Source organism: Pistacia vera, unplaced genomic scaffold (genome assembly GCF_008641045.1).
Source record: "Pistacia vera cultivar Batoury unplaced genomic scaffold, PisVer_v2 Contig694, whole genome shotgun sequence".
NCBI lineage: Eukaryota > Viridiplantae > Streptophyta > Magnoliopsida > Sapindales > Anacardiaceae > Pistacia > Pistacia vera.
The window spans coordinates 126651-153916 of record NW_022196550.1 but is presented as its reverse complement, the minus strand read 5'-3'; positions in this window follow the sequence as shown (position 1 = coordinate 153916).

Genomic DNA, 27266 nt, shown 5'->3' with positions numbered 1-27266 from the left:
ACAAAACAATTAGCCTGACCTAGACTAGATAGGGAGGAGCTAAAACAATCTCTTTTCCTACCTCAAGACATGCCCTGAGTTAGGGAAACAAAACAAAAAGAAGAATAATCTAAGCCTATACGTGACTAAAACCTCATAAAAGGAAACAACTCTTCCTACCTCAAGACACACCCTAGGTTAGGTCAAACCAAACGAACACAAAGACTCAAGAACACTCTTATGTGGGAATTTAGTTTAATTGGTTAATTTTACTTAATTTATGTATCTCTTTTGTTTTTTAGAATCACGGGTATTTTTTTTATAAATTTTTAGGCATTTAGGTGCTGAAAAATGAGGATCCCATATATGCACATTGAAGAGCAAAGAATCAGAATCATGTAGAAACAAACGGTTCGTGAATCAAAGCTCAAACAAAGAAGTTATGAATTTTTTAAGATTATTCACTACAATAGAACTAAAAATTGCGCCACAACACCAAAAAATCTGCCGCAGTGTGTTAGTATTTTTAGCGGAGGATATTTTGTGGAAGATTGGCACCGTGGCACAATTCGTGAACTTTATGTCTGGGAATTTTTTTGCCAGAACAGGCTGCACTAAAATGAGCATAACTTGAGCTACACAACTCTGATTGACCTGATTCTTAAGGCGTTTCAAAGCTAAGAGTGTAGACTATGGCTATTTCTACTAAAAAAGGGTTACAAATGGATCAAAAAGTTATGTCAGTGCATGGAAGACAAGCAGATGTGCTTTATATGTTTTTAATTGAAATGACTTGTTACCATAATACCCTCATGGCCTTACTACTATAAATAAAGGTCCTTAGCATTATTTTAGTTAGTGAGGGTTTATTATATCAATGAAATTGAAGAGAGGAAAGAGAGGGGAAGGAGAGGGAGGGGGGGGGGGGGGGGGGGGAAATAGCTTGGAGAGTAGAGGAGGTTCTACTCCTCTTCCTCTCCTTTGTTCTTCATGGATCTTTGATAAATCAATATGTGTCCTAGTATTTTGTTATGTTTTTAGCTGTTATTTGTGTGTTCTACCTTAAGAATATGTAACTTTGAGGTGGTTTTTAACATTTTGAAGGTACATGAGCTTTTGGAATGCATTTGGAAGAAATCATACAAAATGGGTCGAGAATCGGATTTGAAATGAGGAAGCTATGGTGCTTTAAAGATGAGATTCGAATCCTGAAATTTTCTTGAATTGTGAACGTGCTTCAGTATTTTGATCATAACTTGAGCTGTGGAACTTAGAATTGGATGATTCTTATGGTGTTGGAAATCTAATTCAGAGAGCTACAATTCTTGTGTTGATCACTTTGTCGAATTCTGAAAATATTGGGTGTGTTGGAGGATGATTGCTGTAGTGACCATTTTGGTCGCCGTAGTGAGCGTGTTTTGGGAATTCAAACGTGAAGTAAATTGATGATCGCCGCAGCAACCATTTTGGTCACTGCAGCAAGTGTCAAAGACCCTTAAGTGCATGAATTTTTGTTAGTTTTACCCGATTTATTATTTTGTTTTATTCTCAATCATACCTTTAAAAACCCTAGGCTATAAATGCATACTTTTAACATAAGAGGCCAGACTTGTGTGGGTTTTTGGATGCTCTTTTACATTTTTGAGAGTGTGTCTTTAGTGTGAGAAAATTGTGAGTTTTCAACAAGGGAGAGAAGGAAGAGGATCAATCTACTTCAATTCCTAGGTGATTTCTCTTCAGTTACATCTTATTTTGCACTATGATTAGTTTTTCATTCATTGAATTCATTGGTTTGAGTTTAATTATGAGCAACTAAATATATTGTGGGAGTTTAGTTTGACTATCATGATTGTATTGGGTATTTGGTGATATGTTTTTATGAAAGTTTTAGATTGTTTCTTGTTTAATTATTCTTCATGATCTCAATTATAATTTGTTGATTGGCTGACTACTTTTTATAATTAAAATTGAGAATTAGAGTTCTAGTGATTATCTTGCCTTAATTAAGCTCTATTAAGCAAGAGTTCAAATTGAATACATGATCATTGTTTTGATTTGGATGGTTGTGTGATTTCCTTGTGCAGATTACGATTAATTAGTTAAAAACTTGATCATAGAAGTTAATTAGTTAATTATAAATGGAGAATAAACATGATCATTTGAAATCTCTATGGCTTAGTGGAAAAATCAACAATCTAAACTTAGGATTAAATTATTTTATTTGCCAAATATTCCAATACATGATTGAGAAGTTAGCTAAATCCCCACTATCACTCTCATTGATTTAGTTCACATTCAACATATTGCATTCGTTAATTTTAATTAATTTACAATTTTATTTTAGATTAATCTCATCAATCTTTTGGTTAGAGTGTTTAGGATTTAGTTAATTGTTTAGTTTAGTTGTTAAAGAAAATAAATTAAGAATTTGGACCATTGCAATTCCGCGAGAGATCGACCTTGGGAGTATACTTATCGCTAGCTATAAGTGATTCGTGCGCTTACAAGTATTAAATTTGCACATCAATCTTCACGGCTTTCAGGTGTAATCTTTTCTTTTTTTTCATGTAGTTAGTTTGTTATTCTAGGGATTTGATGTAATCTAATTGAAGGCTTGTGTCTTATTGTCATTCTATTTATTTGATCCATTCAAACATGTTTTAGATTCATTTGTTGCATTTAATTCAATGTTTAGTTGATATTAGGGCTTGATCAACCTTGTTGTTGGTTAATTGATTGTATGAGACAAGATTGTGTATGAAATGACTGATTTGTAGCCCTGCTTGAGTATAGATTGGTTTTTGTCTTTAAGATTGTCTTGTGCTTAATGGGTTTTTGTAATTAGACTAGGCTATACGCCACTAGCTAGTTTAGTTGATGGAAACACTAGGTTATTCCGAATGGTCGTGGTAATACCTTAGAACGAGCGATGTCATGCCTATCTTGATTAGCTTTGTGACTGGATGATTTTTGTCTATGTGAATCGGTTCTTTGTTTAGTGCTCTAGATCTTAATGAGTGTAGAATGAGAGTTAAATCTGAACGCCCATAGTAACACACTATGCTTATTGTTATATATTAATACCTTGAGAAGACAAGAGTACGAACCATAGAAAAGAGTGGAGAGAACAATAGTTTGATGATCAACGCGTAGCCTAATAATTATGATAGAGTTAGAGCCCTAGGATTCTTTGTAGATAGTTAGATTTAGATTTACTTTAATGTCGTTTGTGTGCTTTCTTTACTTCAATTCTTGTTGTTTTCACAAGTCATGGGTTCTAGGATCGCAAGAGCATCTCTAGTCTTTGTGGGATCGACCTTAGTATTGCACTATGTTGCGATTGCAACTTGTGCACTTGTGAAGGATAAAACTTTGTATCTGTCAAGTTTTTGGCGCCGTTGCCGGGGACTGTTAAGTTGCTCAGTGATTTCTAGTGACTTTGCCTTGATTTATGTTGCTTTTGTGTGTTTGATTTTTTCTATTTTTGTTTGTTTAAGTTTTGTTTTATGAATGTTGAGGTTTTACTTCTTTTTCGGTATGTTTTATTTCATTTCCAGTATTTTATCTTGTTTGTGTTGTTTACATTTTTGTTGAGTATTAACTCCTATTTTAATTTTGTTTCCAAGAAAGCCAGTTCATGCCACGGCACAAGATGTTTGTGTTGTGGCACATTTCGATGTTATTTACGAAAAAGTTTCGTTGTCACGCCGCGGCGCAAGTCCCCTGTGCTGTGGCACATTTTGGCATCTTACACACAGCGCAGTCGTTGTGGCACTGTGGCGTGATTTCACCATGCCGCGACACATTTCGACGCTTTTGATAACGAGAAAACCATGTCACGCCGTGGCATAAGGATCCATGCTACAGCCCATTTGGATGATATTCATGTCCTTACCTAGAAAAACCGTGTAATGTCGCGGTGTAAAAATTCAAGCCGCAGCACACTTCTAGATTTCCTATTTTATTTTCTTGTGTTTCCATTTACTGTTTTGTTTCTTATCTTTGTTTATTTACTTTTATTTTGTTTTCAGTTTAAACTTTATTTACTTTTATGTTGGTTTCATTTTTTTTTTTTTTTAATTTCCGCAAACTTTTTGATGCCTAACCAACAACATGGATTCTATTCCAAGACACCATGTGTTCTCTCTTTTGTGTAGGTAGATTTCATGTTGACTACGGGATGCACATTCAATGGAGTTACTTTTGGTGCTTTACAATCTGTTAATTAAGGGGTAACTCATTTCTTTCCCTTTTTACCTCTACTTTGTGTTGATGGCTACATTGGAGACAATGTAGGAATTTGGTTGTGGGTGGGAAAGTATGAAATTTATGTTTATGAATTCATGTTTATGCATGCTTGTAAATTTTTTGTGAGAATCTTTGTGTTTCCTGGATGATATCAAATGTCTATGATATAACATGATTGCATGACATGTAGTGAATAGGAGAGGTTAATTTTTACCCTAGTTGAAGGACTATTCTGGATGTTTGTTTTGTTCTAGTTTGAAACTCTCGGGAATGTGGTCTGTTTGGTTGGTTGGTTCTAGCATTTAGGGATGTTTTGAGTGTAAACTTCCTACAATTTTTGTAAGGTCCCTAAAAACTCTAGAACTTATTTGATGATCACTTGAGGGAAAATCCTAGACAATGCATGATTTAGGCCATCTTTGAACTATTTGAGCTTTTCAAGCCAGGCTTATATATTTTTATCCTTAGTCACCCCGTTGAGCCTTATTGCATATATTTAGCCTTGATTTTCTTTCTTTTAACCCGCAATAACCTACCTGCTTTAACTGTTATACACTTTTCCTACCTTTGACATTCTTTTGAAAGGATTTAATCTGAATTGATGAAAGGAAATGTGTGAGGTTTTAGCTTTGTTATAAAATTTTGTGAAGATGGGTGAAAAAACTGGTTGGGGGTTGTTGTGAAAAGAAAACAGGAATTGGGTGATATCATTGCTCCCTAAGTTATGTATTTTTATTATTATTCCAAAAAAAATGAAAAAAAAAATATCAATAAAAAAAATCAAATCAAAAGAACAAAAAAACAATAAGGAAGCATGAAAAGGATACATATTTGATTGTGGTTAGGGAGAGTTATGCAATAAAAAAAATGAAAAAAATAAAGGGTTTCAGGTTTGAGAAAGTAAGTTGTTTTGAGCGATTTGTTCTTTGAAATGTAAGATTATTCCTCTTAATTGTTTGAATCCATTATGTTCTTTCATAATCCAATACCTTAGCCTAACGACATAAGCTTAATGAATTCCTAATGATCTAAAGTTGTGCGTTTGTTCTACATTAGTGGAGAGTGATCTAAAAAGTAGGCCTATGGAGTTCATGTTTTTAATGTTTTCTTATTTATGGGATCAAAAATTTGTTTTCTCTTTGGAAGTTGCATATGAAACCATCTCTGGGACTAGGATTGACAGTTTGTGGTATGACTGTGTGGTTGAGAGTGGAGAATGAAGATGAAACTGATGTTTAAGGTGTTCGGAGATGGGGGGGTAATTATTGCTTATTCTTTTTGCTATATGTGTATGCTTTGTATGAGACACATTTATTGATAAATCTGGGAAATCTTTGTTTTGTTCTTCTTTTTAATTATGTGTGTTAGGACTTGTAGGGTGTTTGTGGGTAACATCACTGAAAACCTTTATGAGACTATAACTCGTCCACTATGGGGACCTAGGGGTTTAAAGGCTTATTGCATACACTAAATGCAATCGTGTCAACCTAGGAAGTGGTTTAGTTAGGATTAAATTTTATTTTTAGATTGCTTTTATTGATAGGGACTAGCAATAAGCTAGTTGGGGTTGTGATGAGTGCTTGGAAGTGCACTCATACTTAGTGATTTTAAAGGTTTTTTTTTTTTTTTTTTTTGTGTGTGGGAATTGAGTTTAATTGGTTAGTTTTACTTAATTCTGTATCTCTTTTGTTTTCTAGAATCACGGGTATGTTTTTTGAATTTTTAGGTATTTAGGTGCTGAAAAATGAGGATCTCATATATGCACATTGAAGAGCAAAGAATCAGAATCATGTGGAAACAAACGGTTCGTGAATTGGAGCTCAAATGAAGAAGTTATGAATTTTTAAAGATTGTTCGCCACAGCAGAACTATAAATTGTGCCATAGTGCCAAAAAATTGTGCTGCAGCGTGCTTAGGATTTTTAGTGGAAGATTGGCACCGCGGTGCCATAAAATCCTGCCGTGGCGCAATTCATGAATTTTATGTTCGGGAATTTTTCTACCATAACATATTGCACTAAAATGAGCATAACTTGAGTTACACAACTCCGATTGACCTGATTCTTGAGGTGTTTTAAAGCTAAGAGATAGACTACAAATTTCATTAGACTATGACCCAGTTAGACCTGGAAAATGGCTACAATTGGATTTGAAAGTTACATCAGTGCATGGAAGACAAGCAAACGTATTTTATATGTTTTTAATTGAAATGACTTGTTACCATAATACCTTCATGGCCTAACTACTGTAAATGAAGGTCCTTAGCAATATTTTAGTTAGTGAGGGTTTATTATATCCATTAACTTGAAGAGAGGAAAAGGGGAAGGGGGATTTGGGGGGGGGGGGGGGGGGGGGGGGGGGGGGGGGGGGGGGTCCGGGTAGGTCGGGTAAGGAGGAGAGGGGCTTGGAAATAGCTTGGAGATGAGAGGAGGTTCTCCTCCTCTTGCTCTCCTTTGTTCTTCATAGCTTCCAGGTGTAATCTTTTCTTGTCTTTCATGTACTTAGCTTGTTTTTCTAGGGATTTAATGTAATCTAATTGAAGGCTTGTGTTTTATTGTTATTCTATTTGTTTGATCCATTTGATCATGTTCTAGATTCATTCGTTGCATTTAATTCAATCTTTTAGCTGATATTAGGGCTTGATCAATCTTGATGTTAGTTATTTGATTGTATGAGACAAGATTGTGTATGGAATGATTGATTTGTAGCCTTGCTCGGGTATAGACTGGTTTTTTTCTTTAAGATTGTCTTGCGCTTAATGGGTTTTCGTAATTAGAGTAGGCTATACGCCACTAGCTAGTTTAGTTGATGGAAAAACTAGGTTTTTCCAAATGGCCATAGTAATACCTTAGAACGAGCGACGCCATGCCTATCTTGATTAGCTTTGTGACTGGATGATTTTTGTCTATGCAAATCGGTTCTTTGTTTAGTGCTCTAGATCTTAATGAGTGTAGAATGAGGGTTAAATCCGAACGCCCATGGTAACACACTACGCTTATTGTTATATATTAATACCTTTAGAAGACAAGAGTACAAACCCTAGAAAGGAGTGGAGAGAACAGCAGTTTGATGATGAACACGTAGCCTGATAATTATGATGGAGTTAGAGCTCTAGGATTCTTTGTAGATAGTTAGATTTAGATTTACTTTAATGTCGTTTATATGTTTTCTTTATTTCAATTCTTGTTGTTTTCTTAAGGCATAGTTTCTAGGATCGCAAGAGCATCTCTAGTCTTTGTGGGATCGACCCTTACTTGTGCACTACGCTGCGGTTGTGACTCGTACACTTGTGAAGGATTTAACTTTGTATTTGTCAGGGGGGTGGTCACTATAGTGCCTGCACGCACTGTAACGTGTGTACATGACCATGCCTACAATTTACGGGCAAGCTCCAAAAGCTTAACCCCACCCTTCTACCAACATCCAACCTTCCTACCTGCCATGAATAACCTCTTTATGGCATGCCTTTGTTTCCTCGGTCCTCTCAAAGCCAATTTGACCCACTCCCCCTTTGCCCTCCAAATGCTCGACAAAATGCACCAATCACCTGATCTTCTCCAATAAGACCAACACCAAGCCCATATCCTTCTCAAAATCAACCAAAAACAAAACCATGAATTCCCAACATCAATATCCTTAAAAAATGGACATTGGTAGTCCCCAAACGTGAGCAAGCCTCTTATTCTTTGTGGACCTCTTCATTCTTGTTAGGTCCATTGCTCTATCTCTCAGCAAGTTATAGGTAGAGATGGCATGTTGACAATCTTTTCTAAAGACCCTATTAATTATTTCCTTCCAAAGCATATAAATGGTAACTCCCAAGCACATCTTCACAATAATGCATTTCAACTTGTTCGATTTTCATCTTCTCGAAAGGTGGCTAATATAATCTTGCTAAGGCCAAACCACAAAGCTTAAGGAACACATTTCAAGGACACGACTCCAAATGGTTTGAATCTGGAGAAGTTTCAAGAAAAGAAAAGACGGTCTAAAGTTTCCAAACTTCTATTACAAAAACAACATGTATCGTTTGACTCAACACCATATGGTAGGAGTTTGTCCCTTGTTTGGAGTCGGTCTTTGATGGCCATCCACAAAATGAAGGAGTGTTGCAGAATTGCCTTGGTAAACCATATGATGTGATACCACTCCACCCTAGCTTTATGTTCCCAAATGGCCTCCCATGCCGACTTAATTGTAAAGGAGCCCTCAGAATTAGGAACCCACCTCACTCTATCTTCATTGCCCAAGGGGAGAGTATTCACCAAACTCCTAATTTCCAAGAGAGCAGTAGAGTTGGCCACTAGCCATTCCTACCCCGTTCCTTCACAAATCTCACCAACTCTTGCATAATGGCTTAGGGCCTAAGTCATAAACAATCCTAGCGCCATACCTACTAATAGAGAACCATTGGGATGCCAATTGTCATGCCACAAGTGAATTTTCTTGCCATTGCCAACAACACATTGAATGTTATCCCTAGCTTCTGCCCACAACTTCAAAATAGTCCTCCAAGCCCATGAAGCATTGCTCGGAATCAGGATGCCCCACCATCCCCTATGTTTATTATTCGCTTCATACACTAGCTTAAACATTTTGAGAGTTTGTATGTTAAATTGGTTCTTTGGAAGGTATTTCACATTGTAAAAATCCTTATGTGTCTTGGCATGTTTGGGAGTGTTTAAAAATATATTTTCATAGTTGATTTTTGAGCCAAAATTGCAAAACCTGCGTTTTGCATTAAAACAGTTTACGTAGACCTCTACATCTAACCATCTTATGCTTCTGGCCAACTTTCTTGCGTTTGACTAATTTTCAAAAAAACTAAAGCGTTTTTCTCTCACTAGTTCAGTTTACCGTCTTTTGGGTTTTGGCCCAAGAAAGTGTATTTTAATTGCTTTTGCATACTTTTCATGACTTAATGGATTAACTCGGCTCCCACACCAAAATCTATTTCCAAACTTGCTCTCTGTTTCCTTGAATTGATATTATGTTTAAATGAAGAATTTTGGGTTTCAATTCATTTATTTACACTCATAGTTACAGGTGCTTTTATAGATAGAATACAATCTGCGTAATCTCTTAATTATGTCAATTACAATATACTGACATAATTAGGAGATGATAGGGTATCAAATACATTATGAGTATCCTAAAACTAGCAAAATTAGGAGATTAAAATATATTTAGGAAATATTAAGTAAATCTAAACACTACCCCTCAAGTTGGTGCGTAGATGTAACACATGTCCAACTTGTCTAACACTTGTGAGAAAATATGTTTGGAGACAACCTTGATAAGGATATCGGCCAACTAATCCTCTGATCGAATCTTGGGCAATTCAATTATCTTTTCATCCAGTTTTTCTTTGATGAAAAATCTATCTACCTCAACATGCTTTGTATGATCATGTTGAATTGGATTGTGAGCAATATCACATGCTCTTTTATTGTCACAATATAACTGGATTGGTTGATTAGGTTGATAGCCCAAATCTTGATAGAGAAATCTTAGCCACAAAGCTTCATAAATCCTAAGTGCCATTCCTCTAAATTCTACTTCTGCGCTTGAGCATGCCACAACATTTTGTTTTTTGCTTTTCTATATGACCAGATTACCACCTACAAAAGTGAAATAACCAAAAGTAGATCATCTGTCATCCATTGCTCTAGCCCAATCAACATCAGTATATGCATTCACATTTTGGTAATCCTTATTTTTAGTGAATAGGATTCTCTTTCTAGGAGCATGTTTTAAATACCTCAAGATTTGCGTCACTACGTTCATATGCTGTTCTCTAGGATTATGCATGAACTGACTAACTATACTCAATGCATAAGCAAGATCTAGCCTGGTGTGAGATAAGTAAATCAATCTTCCCACAAGTCTCTAGTATCTCTCTTTGTCAACTGGTACTTGATCAATTTCGACTCCTAATTTCAAACCTTCTTCGATATGTGTATTAGCTGGTTGACATACTAACATACCAGTTTCCTACAGTACATCCAAAGCATACTTTCTTTGTGATAGAAAGATACCTTTATTAGATCGAGACACTTCAATTTCGAGAAAATATTTCAAAGAACCTAGGTCTTTCATCTCGATCATACCATCAGCTTTGTATTTCATAGTGTAAACCCATCAAAATCCAATAGTCTTCTTTCTGGGTGGACGATCAACAAGTTCCCAAGTCTCATTCTTCTGTAACGATTTCATCTCTTCATTCATAGCAGCTTTCCATTTTGGATCAAATAAGGCTTCCTGCACACTATTAGGAATAGTTATAGTAGATAATTGATTCACAAATGACAGATTTGATTCTGACAGATGATGGTTAGACACATAATGACTTATGAGGTATTGACCTTACTAGATAGCTTAGGTTCGTATGTTGGTTTAGGAATCCCTCTAGTACTCTGTGGTGGTAACTATTTCCTAATTGGTTTAGACTCAATTGGTTCAGACTCTAAATTAGGAACATTTTCAAATGATGGTTGTGACATACCAAGAATGAGGGACTCAGACTGAGATGAAGTTTCTTCTGATAGAGATACCATATCGACATTTTCATTATCCACTTCATCTTCTTGTCGATCAATAAGTCTAGTTTGTGCCTCACAGTCTCCCATATCTTGAACCACGTCTTGAATAGCATAGTCAAGAGTCTGAATTTTTTCTTGACAATTCTCCCCCTAAAGTTCAGACGCAAAAGAAAAATGCATCAACTCTTCATGGAACACAACATCGATGGTTACAATCATTTTTTGAGTTGGAGGATGATAATAGCGATACCCCTTTTGATGAACACCATACCCAACGAAAACATATTTCAATGCTCAAGGAGACAACTTGTTGCGTTGATGTTTATAGAGGTGTACAGAGGCGACACAACCAAAAACATGAGGGGGTTGGTTCATGACTGTTGGAGCATTCATTGCTTTACTAAGAGCCTGGAATGGTGTTTGGAACTCAATTGAGCTAGAAGGTATTTGATTAATTTAGTAGGTTGCAGAAGTGAGTGTTTCTCCCTAAAAAGATAATGGCATGTGAGCTTCTATTAAGGAAGCACGAACAACCTCTAATAAGTGCCGATTTTTATGCAGAACAACACTATTCTGTTAGGGTGTGTTAGGGCAAGTAGTTTGATGAATAATAACATGTGCTGTCAAGTATTGTTGAAGGTTCGAACTTTGATATTCTCCTCTATTGTCACTTCAGAGAACCTAAACTAGTGCATTGTATTGCGTACGAACCATTTGGTGAAATCTTTGAAATATCACATTGACTTATCCTTTAGATTTCATTAAACAAACCCAAGTCATCCTTGTACAGTCATCAATGAAAGTGACAAACCAACATGATCCACTTAAAGTATTAACTTGAGAAGGCCCCTAGACATCAGAGTGAATAAGCATAAAGGGATGTGGATTTTTATTCAATTTTATTGGATAAGAAATTTGATGACTCTTTGAAAGTTCACAAATATCACAGCGAAAACAATTGACATCACTTTGCTTAAAGAAACTAGGAAACAACTTCTTCAAATAACCAAACGAAACATGTCCAAGACACCGATGCCATAACCAGATGGATGATTTATGCGTGTCTTCTTCCAAGCCACTGACTATAAAAGCTTGTGTAAAATGACATAATTTTTTCTCTCTAAATCCAAGTAATATAGCTTCCCTCATCTAATACCACAACCAATCATTTGCTTTGTCCGAATGCTCTTTAAACACACAAAAGTCAGGCAAAAAAATCACCATACAAGATAAAGTTTTGGTTATTTGTGAGATTGACAAGAAATTGTAATTTAGGGAGGGAACAACTAAAACTAAATCTAAGTTTAAAGTATTTTGGAAGGTTACTTGATCCTTCTCCAATGACTTGGGTGGACTCACCATTGGCAGTAGACACAAATTTTTGTAAGGATGGTTTAAAATGTGAAATATGCATAGAATCAAATGTCATGTGATCGGTAGCACCAGAATCAATTATCCATGCACTATTAGAAACAGATGCACACATATGTAAAGACTTACCATCATTTCAAGTAGTTACTACAAATGATGAGCATTGATTAGCACCTTTTTTCTGTTCCACAATAGCAGCAGTAGAGTTTCACTTGGAATTCTTCTTCCTTTGATCGCAACTATGATCCTGCTAGTCTGGATATCCAACCAATTCAAAACATTGGTTCTTGGTATGACTAGATTTGTTGTAGTGGCTGCATTTCTTATCCATGTTGTTTGGTTTGCTTGATTTTGCATGCTGACTTCTATTATGGGCTACCGTTGCTGAAGTCTCAGCATTTCCTGATTCTCCTTTCAAGATAGTTTGACAGACTGCCTCTCGTCTGACTTCTGAGTAATTCTCTTCTAGATTTGGAACCGGATTTTTTCACAAAATTTCTCCATGAATTTGTTCAAACTCTCCATCTAGACCTACAAGGTGTTAAAGTATGTGCCCTAGAGCTAATCAATTATTGTAGAATTGACTCTTTGTAATAATGTTTACTAATCATTAAAAGTCATTTTATTCTATATTGTGTAAATCATAATTGTGTGCATTGATATATGTCCTTAGGATGGTAGAACCGTGATGAGAGTATCAAGTGTTTCAAATCTTTAAGTGAGAACCCTATGATCACATATGGTGGCCATTCTAGAAGTGTCCATAGCCCTAGTATTATTCTGACCAAGGACACAAATAATATGGTGAGGCTATCATAGTGTTGAACGACCTCATCGAAAGGCAATGACTAATCTCACTTGTCAAGGTTGTTTGTCGATAACCTGGTGCAACACATGGGTGCTTGCTGTAGGCAAGTTCACTGGACAGACCCACCAGAGGATTCCATATGGATGGTAACCCTAGTGTTTATAGAATAAATCCTCTAACGAATGGTGGTACATGTGATCCTTAGACTTGAGATCACCGGAGCACCTTGTGCACTGATTGGTGTAGTTTGACACTAACCCAACGTAGTTCTATTCACAGCTATTAATACAACAGTGATTAGCTACATCGAGGAGTGTATCAAGACTATGGTGGATCGATAAAGGATTCATCACTCCTTGGTACAGAAGAAGTTATCTCACAGCGCAATTTAGTGAATGACAATGACACTAAAATTGTGGCCACAATGGGATTGAGTTGTTGCTCAATCCAATTTATTATTCTGATCATTGGTCCAGTAACTGAATACAAAGATATTGAGGAGAAGTGAGGTTGATACTATTTCTGTACCTTAGCCTCTGTGAGATACCGTATGATGAAAGAATTTAATTGCACAGTAACCATATTGTTGATAGGTAGCTATTTCGCTAAATTTGAATCTATCGGGTGGCCATGATGCCTTGCTAGGGGCCAATCTTGGTCAATGTGTAGTGAGACGGTTGATTGGTGTCAATCGCGATAACACTCACTGTCAATATGGTAAAGAGCCTACGGGTCACACACTTAGAAGACAGTTTAAGGATGGTGAATTTTTGGAAGGGTATATTCGTCTTTTAGATGAATGGGCATATAGGTAATTTTGCTGTGTATTAAATTTTCTGAGGTTGTAGCCTATGTCAAATTTTATTATTGGAGTAATTTAGCAAAATTATAAATTTAATTATTAGAGTTAATATTAATATTTATATTAATATTAAAACTAAATAATTAAGTTGGGTTAATATACAATTCTATGTAAAGTTTGGTTGTTGCTAAACTTGAGGGGTGGAAGAAATATTTGCTTGATTATTTAAAGAAAGCAAAAATAGGTTTAACTCACCCTAATTCATTCAACCGTGGAGTACAATATTGAGAGAAGATTTCTTATTCTTTTCTCTCAATTCACATTCTTCCAAAAATACTTGAATCCTTAAAGCCAAGAATTAATTATAGCAAAATTAATTCTTGGTCATTGGCGTACTGTCTTCGTGTGGATGATGTGAGTTCGATTCCATTCTCAAATCACATTCAGAGACATTGACGGAGCCTCCAATCATAGGTATAATCGAGTCCTTGTATGAATTTTCATTATTTCAATTTAAGTATGTAAAATATATACATATTAGACCCTGATCTTGGCTAAATTAGAGTTATCAATGAGCGAAAAATTTTGTTTTTCTGCTACCATCGTTTGTCGATTACTAACACAAGGAAAATGTGTACTCGTAATTGCTCGACAGATTTCTAATATGCTATTATGTCATCTGGATCCTTCATAACCACTTTACTTCAGTGGCTTAATTCCTAAAATATTTATGTCAACTTTCCATAATATACAGAGAGCGACGTTCCATTTTGTTTAGTAGTGAAGGCTTTCTGGTGCAAGGAGAAAACAAGTAACTCATCGCTTCCATCATAGAAGGCTTTGGATAGAGCACTCTAGATTTCGTGAGCAGTAAATAAGTGTAGGTAACACTTCATAATCTTAGGAGACATGAGCATTAGCAACCATCGTTTAACTTTCTGGTTTTCAGCATACCATCTTTCGTACCCCTCGTCGGACTCTTTTGGCGGTGGTTTCTTTCCACGAATATAGGAAAGTTTTTCTCTCTTAGCAATATGCATTTCCATGAGCTACGACCAAGCATCATAGTTCGATTCAGTAAGTGATTCCTGCATTGAAAGCTCTATCGGATTGAATAATAATAATGGGTTTTGACCCTCATGGTTCAGACGTTGTTGACTTTGATCCTTTTGTTCTTGTACTTTTTTTTATTTATTTTTTACCTTTCTTGACTTCTTGACTCTTTTTTTTTTTTTTTTTAACTTGAGAATAAAAGAAAAAAATAAAATAAAACTAAGAGAAGAAAAAAAGTTAAAAGGAACGCAAACTCTCTCTGGACCAGAAAAGATGATGGCACAACAGCGACAGATGGGCGGCAACTATCGATCGGCAGTAGATGACGATGGCGATTAGCCTTGTTGGCTTTCGCTAGCAGTAGATCGGTGATGGTGACAACAGATAGGTGACAAGAACGTCGATTGGTTTGGGATTGGTGGTGCAGATCGACGATTAGACGATTGGCTGAAGATTTTTTATTGGGATTGGTTGAACGTTGATTAGGTTGGAATTTGTTGTCGGTTTGATGCTCACTTTGTTTGTACTTCTGGTTGAATTTGTTTGATGGTTGGCAAAGTTGGTTCGTGGATAAGATGGTATGGTGTATGGATTGATTGGGTTGTGTGAAACTTGTTGGCTTGGGAAACTCGTTGGTTGGATAAATTTGCAGAATGGTTGAATAGGGTGAGCATGGGTAGTGGGTAGAATAAGAACCTGTGGGTAGAACTGGAACCGGAACCTACCCAGAACCGACACTGTGTGGGTAGGTTTCGGTTCCATTTTTTTGGAATCGACACTATGCGGTTTCGGTTTCGGTTCCGATTCCGGTTCCTGTTCCTACATGTGGAGGAACTAGAATCGGAAGCGGAATCTAGAAAAAAGAACCTGCAGCGAGTACTTTGTTTTGGAACTTGGGCTTAAATGAAATATCTATGAAGAATTGGGGGTCTATGTAATTCTACATATAAAAAATTTAAATTTTTACAATAACCTAATTAAATAAATATAAAATTATACTTATTACATATAAACTACACCATATAAAAAACTTTAATATATTATAATATATTAACATTAAAGTTTTGATTAATTAAGTGTATAATTGGAATTAAGACCAATTAAAAGTGTTTTAATTTTATTTTATTTTTGAATAAAATAGTATATTTGATTGAATAATGTGCGTTTGACTTATTGTTTTTATCCATATTCTGGATCCTATTCTTCAAATGTTGTTTGGCACGTTATTCCCAAAATATTAGTCTATTTTTTTAATTACTTTTAGACCTTATAAGTTTATTAATTTCATTAAATACCCCCAGAAAAAAGTTTAAAAACTAACAAAAACACCCCCACCCACCAATACTTGCCAGATTCCGGCAACCACCGCTGGTGGTAGCCGGAATCTATCAAAACAGTCACAGCACCATCAAAAATTGCCGGTAATGGCCAAATCTGGCCTTTTTCGGCCAGATCCATGGCGGATCTAGCCGGAAAAGGCCAGATCTGGCAGTCACCGATGGCCCAAGAAATGGCCGTCGTTGACTGTCAACGACGGCCAAATCTTGGCCATCGTTGACAGACAACGACGGCCATATGCTGACGGCCAAAGATGGCCTTTTCCGACCGTCGAAGGCCACATCCGGCCTTAGATCTGGCCTTTTCCGGCCAGATCCGTGGTGGATAAGGCCGGAAAAGGCCATATCGATCGAATACAGTCCAGATCCGACAGGTATGTGTGGCCATTTCCATTTTTCGGTCAGATTCCTGCGGTGGTGGCCGGAATCTGGCACTGCGGGTGGTAAGGGTGTTTTTGTCATTTTACAATATTTTAATATATTAGGGTATTTATTAAATTAGCAAACTTTGGGGGCTTTTTCATAAATTTTTAAATTTTATCTCGTAATACTCCCCTATCCAATTATCCAATACTATCCCCAAAATCCTACCCAAAATAATAAACCAAACGCACCCAATATAATATTTAGTTATTTACTTCAATTATCAAGTTCTAAGTATATCGTTACATTATAGCTGAATGATTACTTAATTAATTATAAGTTTATAACATTAGTAATTTAGTACATTACTTAATTAAATAATTAGAAATTTAATTAATTATAACATTACATTATAAATTTATAGTATAATTACTTAATTAATTATAACATTACATTATAAACAAATGATTATTTAATTAATTATAACATTCTATTATAAATATTAGTACAATACTTAATTAAATGCTTAGAAAATTTAATTAATTATAATATTTCATTAAAGATTTATAGTATGATTACTTAATTCATTATAACATTACATTATAGTATGATTACATAATTAATTATAACATTACATAATTAAATGATTACTTAATTAATTATGACATTATATTATAAACATTAGTAATTTACTACATTAGCATAATACTTAATTAAATGATTAGAAATTTAATTAATTATAACATTACATTATAAATTTATAGTATAATTACTTAATTCATTATAGCATTATGTTATAAACAAATGATTACTTAATTAAATAATTACTTAATTAATTATAACATTTTATTATAAACATTAATACAATACTTAATTAAAGGATTAGAAATTTAATTAATTATAATATTACATTAAATATTTATAGTATGATTACTCAATTCATTAGAACATTACATTATAGTTTGATCACGTAATTAATTATAACATTATATTATAAACATTAGTAATTTCTTACATTAACACAATACTTAATTAAATGATTAAAACTTTAATTAATATAACATTACATTATAAATTTGTTGTATGATTACTTAATTAATTATAATATTATATTATAAACATTAGTATAATACTTAATTAAATGATTAGAAATTAAATTAATTAAAACATTACATTATAATTAAATAATTACTTAATTAATTATGATATTACATTATATTATAATCATTTAATTAATTATAACATTACCTAGTTAAATGATTACTTAATTAATTATAAATTTATAACATTACATTATAAACATTAGCAATTTACTACATTAGTACATTACTTAATTAAATGATTAAAAATTTAATTAATTATAACATTACATTATAGATTTATAGCATGATTACTTAATTAATTATAATATTCTATTATAAACATTAGTATAATAGTTAATTAAATAATTAGAAATTTAATTAATTATAATATTAAATTATAGATTTATAGTATGATTGTTTAATTAATTGTTTGTGTTTTGGTTTTGATTGAGAAATTTTATGTGAATTGTAATGAATTGATTGAATTCAAGTGTTGCCTAAAGATAAGAGGATTTATGAGTCACATTGGACACAAATGAATAAGTAATCAAAATTTGTTAGGGGTGTATTTGTAAACTTTTAAGGTATTTTTGTCATTTTTTAAACTAATAGGGGAGTAAGAATTTTTTACAGAGTACCTGGGAAAGGAATATAAACCTGCATTTTAGGTTCTGGTTCCTTGAATTTAAGAACCTGCACTGTGCGATTTCGGTTTCGGTTTCTTTTTTTTAGGAACTTGCACTGTGCAGTTCTGGTTCCCCTGAAAATACAGGGTACCCAGAACCGCTCAGGTTGAAGATGGCTATTGAGAGTGATTGGAAATTTTTTCATTATTTATTTTATTTTGTTTTTTTTGCAGTGGCTAAAGATGGTGCCTAAGTTTGATTGGATTTGGTGTTTGGGTTGCAATCGCTTTCCCCTTCTCGTATTGACGACGGCTGGAGGGATTGTTACTTGCCGGTGTATTTTCCAACGGTTGTTCTAGAAAAAGCAATTTATCCATATATGAGAACTTGACTCTAATACCAGGTTTAAATGAAAAATTGTGAGTTTCAATTGTGAGAATTAAGACAAGTGTCATGCTGTTCCTAAAGCAGGCGCATCTGACGGTGCACCTGACCAGGGGACATTATTTTCATTCACATTTGGTCAGTTGTATTTTAATTTTAATTGCTGTATTTTATTTATTATTTTAATTGCAAACACCACCAACAATTGTTAAAGATATCTCATGAAGATTCTTTACTAGTCTCCAAGCTTTCCTTTTCGTGAGCTCAACCTAAAAGGAGAAAAAAAAAAGAAAGAAAAAAAAGGTATATACATACTTTCACTACAAAGAAATCAAGTTATCTTTGCTCTGGCGAAATTGACAATTCTTTATACCGATCTCCTGGAATACTTTTTCAAACACATCTACTTTCACTAACTAAATGGATGTTTCATTGTCACAACTTATCTCTCACATTACTTGCCTTCGTTTTCTTTGGTTGTTACTAGTGGTGCATGGTTCCAAGGAGATGCTCCTTATAGTGAGCTCTTTGCAAGGAGGCCATCATGGGTTGGCTCACCATCAACTCAGAGCTCATGGTAGAACTAAGGAAAAAGGAAGACATCAATCTACATCCGACCCACTATAACATTACACATTTCTAGCCATGACATTCATTGTAGCTAAAAATATGAATTTGTGTAGTTAAATGGTTTAGCTACAAATGCAATGTTTTGTAGCTTATCGTAGCTAGAAGTGGCACAGCTAAAAGTTAGCCATGTAAGTTTTTACTTACATAGCTAACAGTTTATATTTTTTGCTATGGATAAGATTAATATGTAACGAAAAACTTAATTGTTTTTGCCATAACAATAATAAATTTGTAGCAAAAACTTTGTCTTTATAGCCATGACAAATAGATTGTCTAGCTATGTTTGCATTTTAGCTACATAAATATAAATTTATAACTAAAAGCTTGAAAATTCCTGCTACAAAAATAATACTGGTGGCAAATATATAGACATTTTAGCTACATAACCCTAATTTGTGAGCTAAATAAAAAGATTATTTGTCACATATATAGTAAATTGGTAGCTAAATATTAAATTATTTGCTACGAACATATAAAATCATATCTATATATGAAAAGATATTGATATGGACATAATATGTTAATAGCCAAATATTGAAATTACTTGCTATGAATACTTTTAATTTGTACTAATATTATAATTATTGTATGGAACAAATAATTTATATCAAGAATTTATAATTTATTGCTTCGATTAAATAATTGTAACAAATATTGCTATAATTAACAAATTTAATAATAATTACAATTTATAACAATATTTTACATTAAATAGATATATGTCGTCTAAGAAAAATTCTAATATAAAAAATAAAACATTAATAAGTCTTTTCAACAAATAATTGTCTATTCATAAAATCCTTCATCCTAGTAATTTAAAATGTTATCAACTAATTTTTTTCTTACAAAATATGAATGCTTCATTGTCATAACAACCTTTCTTGCCCATTTAGGATTTTCCACCAACCTGCAATATCAAATTTAAAAAAATATAATAATAGATTAATCATATAGGCTAATGTAATCTTGCATATCACTTTATTATTAATGTAAAAGAAAATTGGTTTCACATAGTATATATCAATTTTCAAAATAACTTACAATTTCATCATAAGGGTTTGGTTATTTGTTGAAGATTGTTGACCTTGAGTTGTAAGCATCATCATGAACTTCTCTTCTCATAGTCTATTCATCCTCCTCATTTGCCTTTTGAATTCTACTAATTTCTCATTTGCTTCCCTCTTTGCCTCTTCCACCCTTTCATTGCTTCCTTCCTAATTGTTTGTACTTGTTTCATACCAGCAAAGATACATATCCATGAACTTGTTTCATCATCATGAATAGCCCAATGTTCCTTCATCGTAACAGCAAAATCAGTCCTTCCACTTTGCTTTCAAGATACATATGTTTCCTCCAATTATTGTCAACACAGAAAGTGGAGAAAACTGTGAAGTTGCTGCTGGTCCAGATGACACGCATTTCAAACTCCCTTCATCATATCCAAAGCTATATCTTCTTCTATCTTTTTCAATTTGCACCGTAGCATTTCTACGCTTCTGCAATTTTCCCAAACCTCTGCCAAAACAACAAATAAATAAAATATTGAATATTAACATGATTTTTTTTTTCAGAAGTAGTTGCATAAGAGGTTAAATCAAGAATGGTGAGATTTATCATAGCCTCATTGACACTGCTTGATTCAGCTGCATGTCACAAGAAGTAAATTCATGCTTCTTAGTTCCACAATACCCCATAAGCTTCGTGTGCATTTGCAAACTTAATCTTTCGACTATTTCAATTAAATTTTCAATACTCATTAAATAGTCACATTGCTCTTTCACAGTTAGGAAAAAGAAACTAATGCTTGCCTTTACAATTTCCTAAAGTCCAAACCTATAGTGAGATACTAGAACTTTAAGCCTAGTTCAGTTTCTTCATATAAAGCTGGATCTTTTGAAGTGTAGTGAAGACATCAAAATATTACTCACATATGCTTTAAGAAACCATTCAGTAGTTCTTCATCTACTTTCATTCTAATCTCATATTGAATGATAAATACTTGCTTATGGATTCAAAAATCTTGGTTAGATGTAAAAGGTTAACAAATCACTAACTTTTTTCTGTCTCACCGAGATCCTCTTTGGAGCAGATAAAAAGTGGTAAGTGTTATGAAGATCCCTTAACCTCCTCCTAAATCTGAATTATACTTTTCCGATAAATTACGATAATAATTGATGTAAATGGAAGATTAAGGAAGGAAAAAATCTTATCAAACATGACACACATATGCCTCAATTCAAAGCACTCAGATTTACCCACCTCCACTAGTAGTCTTATACTTCAGCAGCAACTACTTAAATCAAAAACGAAAGAAAAGCGCTAGTAAAATGTAAAGAAATAGGGGAAAAGAATGATAGTTTACTTTGTAAATTTTGATAAGAACATTGTCAAGAGACTCCTGAGAATCATAAGGGCAGAGAAGAAAAAAGATTTGATCGCCTCAATTGCCTCATCCATCAAATTGTTTCATCACAACTGCCATGTCTTTCAGAGCACTTATAACTTGGTCCCCAGCATTTATAGCAACCCAGAACATTGAAACTGCCCTGCTTGGATCGTTGTCTACCAACTACATTTAAAGAACTGCAAATAAGAGAAATAAAAGAACAACATATACACAGAAGTCTTTCGTTGAAGAACTCTAAAGCAATTATCTTACAAAATTATACAGCGGATACTCTTGAACATTTAGTCTATCATAATGATTTCACCTAAAATTTCTACCAAAAAACACATAGCTCTTTTATTTGGAAAATATTCAACTCAGTAATCATGCACATATTTCATCCACTATAAAAACCTGTTCTCTATACAGAAAAATTGCAGAAGACATAAAACTTCACCATTCATTTTATTTTATTTTCTCTCAATTTTCCCTAAACCAAAGAAAGAGCTAATTAATATGGGCAACCCTCCTATGCAAAACCCACTTCTACATGAAATTCAAGATTTTTCTTAATCAATAGGATACAGTGTTCTTAAAAGTAGTAATCACACAAAATCCCATATTCTTTTATATAATTCAAGAACCAAATTGTTCATCCACAAATTACTCAATCACCACGAGAGCAAGAATTATAACCAAAGAATCAGAAACTGCTTGAAAACACATAATCATGGAAATATAAATAACCTCTCTAATTTGTTCTAGCACTAGAAATTCAATACTCCTTCAGTCATATATCATTCAACTAGTTCTACAGCCCCCCACTTTCCTATCCAAACATATATTTCCATAGCAAAAAAAATAAGAGTACATTATTAACTTTGACTTGTTAAAAGTTATCAAAATCCCATAATCTGCTGGTTCATTATAGAAGGAATTTCATTCTCTTTAGTTCGTTCTAACACTAAAAAGATAAATAACACCCAAAAAATGTATTAAAGAGTCAAACAATCACTTCTAAATCATAACCATCAAACTCTTCTCTCAGAGGCATTCACATCAAACACATAACAAGTTATTTGCAAACTTCCAAAAATTAACGCAACTCATCACCCAACTTCCATTTCCACATATCTAGCAAAGTCAACATAAACCCACGAAGGATTCGTAACTAAGAAAAACTAAAGGAGAGGGAAAAAAAGAAATTTTTAGATTTGGAAAGAAATGCATACCTATACAATCGACGAAATTGGGTTCTTTTCTGAGTTCTCTTAAATAGAGATGAGTAGAATTCGAATATGAATCTAAGGTGCGGAAGCAGCTACTTGTGTAGGGTTTAACGAAAAGATGGTTGTGAGGTTTATGACGACAAAGAGAAATTTAATTTGATTTTAAGTGGTGCATTTGTAATTTGAATTACAAATTTGGGTGTCAAAGAGCTCGACGGAATAAAACCTAATTTATGGTAATTTGGATCAAAGGATTAAAACCTAATTCAAAGGAAATAGAAAAACTGACCTTTGAAGATTGAATCTTGCCTAGGAATTCTTCCAAAGTTTTAGTCGTTGCTCCTTGTTTTATATTAAGCACTAAAAAAGAAACCTTACCAAAAAAATAAAATAAAAGGCGCAATATGAAATTAAGGAGGGAAAAATATAATCTTTTCTTATTGAAGTGTAAATATAATTTTTAATTGAAACAACACCAATAAACTTAACCTAATTAAATAAGAATAATGTTCATCATAACTAAGGTTAAACAAATTATCTTATTAAATTAATCTTATAATTAGTAATGTATATAATTATTTATCAAATTATTCACATTTAAAAGATAAATTACATAAATTATGATGAAGAAAATTAAATTCTACATATTTAAGATAAATAATTTAAACTATAAATGATGAATAAGATAAATAATCAATACATAGTGGGTTGTTACACAAGCCAACCATAGTATCATGTGATTCACTAAGTTCAATTTTTATAAGCAAATTTATATTCTTATTAACAATACGAAAGATATTGTGAATTAAATCACGAGTGATTTAAATCAATTGCAATTGATACCTTAAGAAGGGTTTATTAAACAATTTATTAAATCATAATGAGATGAGAGCCACTTAAATCCTACCATTGCTAAGCTCCATAATGAATTCTTTATTTCTTGTTCATAGAACGAACTTGCAAATTGATCTCCAACTTATTGATTACTAATGTGGAACGTGTAGCAGATGATTAAATGGAGTGAGCTGAGCATCAGACACTCAAACGGATAGCAATATTTTATTTTCTTTATTTCATATATCTACTTTTTTTTATTATTATTAATGTGTGGTTATAATAAGTTATTAATTAGTTGGAAACATTTGTATAGGTTCTTAGGAAAATTGAAGTGTTATGTTCGTATAAAAGTCGACCAGAAGGTTCTACAGTAGAGGGGTACATTATGGAAGGAGTCTAATATTTGGCTGGGCATATAGAAATTGTATTGAAACTAAGCTTGATAAGTTGGGAAGAGTTCTTTTAAGTTAACTATTGGTTAAAGGTTATAATTTATTATTGACCTTAGCTGTGTGATTAACACTATGTTTAATTTGACTATATTATTTATTCACAGTAAAAAATATAATTACTCATGGGATAAATTAAAATCTATAGCTGCATACTATAAGATTGTGCATATTAATTTTCACATTCTTTATTTTGCTACAAATTCAATAATTTATAGCTATACACACTATTAGCTATATAATTTAACTTAGCTAATAATGATACCATAATATTGTTACTACCATGAAAATAAAATTTGTATAGCTAAATACCTTAATTAGCTATAAATTTCAATATTTTATGGCTAATTCACAAATAATAGCTATATAGTTAAACTCGTAGCTAATAATGATACTATATGCCATGTAAATTAAATGTTTATAGCTAAATACATTAATTAGCTACAATATTGAACCATAACTAATAAATTGTAGCTAAATGACTAGTTATTGTCACGATTTTAATAAGTTAAAACAAGAGATGAATATTAGCTTCGAGGAAGGAAATTTTATCACTAAAATTATTTCAATTAGCTATAAATATTGACTTTTGTAGCTATAAGTATGTATTTGCTACAGTTTTTATTTCTGCAGCTAATTTTCGTAGTTGTATGTCTATAATATTACCCTTTTTGAAGTAGATTTTTGGATTCAATTTATTTCCAATTGTAATCAAAATAATTGCTGTAATTTCCTAAGTTTAATAATTCCAAAAGATTACAACATCTATTGACTTTAATTCATTCCAGTACTGTAGAATCGTAGTTGCATTGTTAATTAAACAATCAATTATGAAAACTTTGACCATTTGGCAATTTAATTACATGTTACGCCTCAAAGAATATCATAATTTGAGCTAGGTTAACTTACCGAAAATACCCCTTCAAATTATATATTGATCTCATGAGTTAATAATTTTCATCTAAGGGATATTTAAAGCTTGAAATTAGTTTAAAGTCTTAAATTGATAAGCATATCGATTGTCTGACCGTGACTATTATCCAAGTACCTGAAAATTACTCATGATGATATTCACTACTTATGAAGTCCATGTCTATGAATCAAATCAAAGTTCTCCTGCATCATAAACACATCCTCCCAACTAGCCTAAGTATAGTGATCTTACCCTTTCTTCCAATCAAAGAGAATATGTCATAATTAAGAGGACTTAGGTACGCATGTCCTGATTGAGAATGTGTGAAATTTTAAGTTTTAGTTTCGATACTTTTATGTGGTTTAGTTCAATGTATTCAAATACACAAGTACATTTGTGCAAAGTCAACCTTTTAGTGACTTGAGACTAATCATTACCTTAATTGAAATAAGCAACTCAATCTTACTTGTCATAAAGTGTCTAGCTTTATTTATAGGTTATAAACTATTTTCAGACTTTAGTTAAGAACTATGTCTCCCTCATATAGAAAATTCTTATCATCATAATAAGTTATGTATCCTTAAGAAATGACATTATCAATGCATAAATGAAATGTCTTTGTTACAACCTGGGTTTTGGAGATGGACTTGGGATCGAGTGAAGGGGCGAGTTGGTGGTTGAGTGGGTTTGGGTTTCTTCTCTGGTCAAACAATGATGAGTAAGATGATATTGGTAGGATTGTTAAGGGATCCAATCCCTGTTGTACGTAGCTTTTTTGGAGATAAATTTCTATGCCTTGCATTCATTCATTCTCCTTTTTATAGACTCTAATACAACTGACTCAACTACTCCCACTTTGCCCACTACACGGACATGGGTTACTTGCTGAAGGCTAGGAATTAAACTGACACAACTACACCAACTATGTCTACTACACGGACGTGGGTTACTTGATAAAAACTAGGACTGGAACAAGGAAAATACAAAAGACTCATGCATAAAATAAGGCACTACCACATAACCAACACCATCCTAATAACTTGGTTCGTAACATCCCCTCCTTAACAGGAGCCCTTGTCCTCAAGGGCCATTTCTGGAAACCTCATCTTCAGATCTTCAAGACTTTCCCACGTGGTATCTGCAGGAGATAGTCCAGCTCACTGTACAAGTGCTTCAGCTTTCCCTTTCTATATGTGCTTGTCTTGTATTGCTTGAGGAGTTGGAACTATACGAGACTCTTTATCCAGTTCTGGAAGTTGTGCTATAACATGCGTACAATCCCCAATCTTTGGTTTGAGCAATGAAACATGGAACGCAGGATGTATCCTTGAATCCTTTGGCAAGTCAAGCTTATAAGCAACTCGCCCAAGCTTCTCTATTATCTTAAATGGCCCATTGTACTTGGGAGCAAGTTTCATATTCTGCCTGAGGGCAAGGGAAGCTTGCTTGTATGGCTAAAGTTTAAGATAGACCCAATCTCCTACTGAAAATTCCCTTTCTCTGTGAGTCCCATCATAAACTCGTTTCATACGAGATTGAGCCTTCTTCAAAGTCTGACGCAATTCCTTCAGTGCCTTATCTCTTTGAAGCAGCTCATCTTCAACAGGTTGTACCCTTGCAGTGCCGGGAATATAAGATAACAATGTTGGAGGGGCCTTGCCATACACTGCCTCAAACGGGGTCCTCTAAATCGTGGAATGCCAACTTGTGTTATAGCAATACTCTTCCCATGTCAGCCATTGCATCCATTCTTTGGGTCTGGTTCCACTGAAACAACAGAGATACATCTCCATGGTGAGATTAGTTACCTTTGTTTGCCCGTAGGTTTGCGGGTGGTACACGGAGCTAAAATTGAATTGAGTCCCATGCAGTTGAAAAAGCTCCTTCTAAAACACACTTGTGAAGGTTGGATCCCGGTCACATACTATGGACTCAGGCATACCATGAAATCTGAATATTTGATCAAAGAAGACACGAGCAACCCCTGCAGCCATATATGGATGCTTTAATGGAAGAAAATAGCTGTATTTAGATAAGCGATCTATTACCACCAAAATTGTTGACTTGCCGTGAGAGAGTGGAAGTCCTTCCACAAAATCCATGCTAACGTGTGACCAAACTTGCATGGGAATTAGGAGTGGATAGAGAAGTCCAGTAGTTGTCTGTGCTCAGCGTTGTTGCGCTGACAGACATCACACTTCTTGATAAATTCCTTGAGTTGCTGCTTA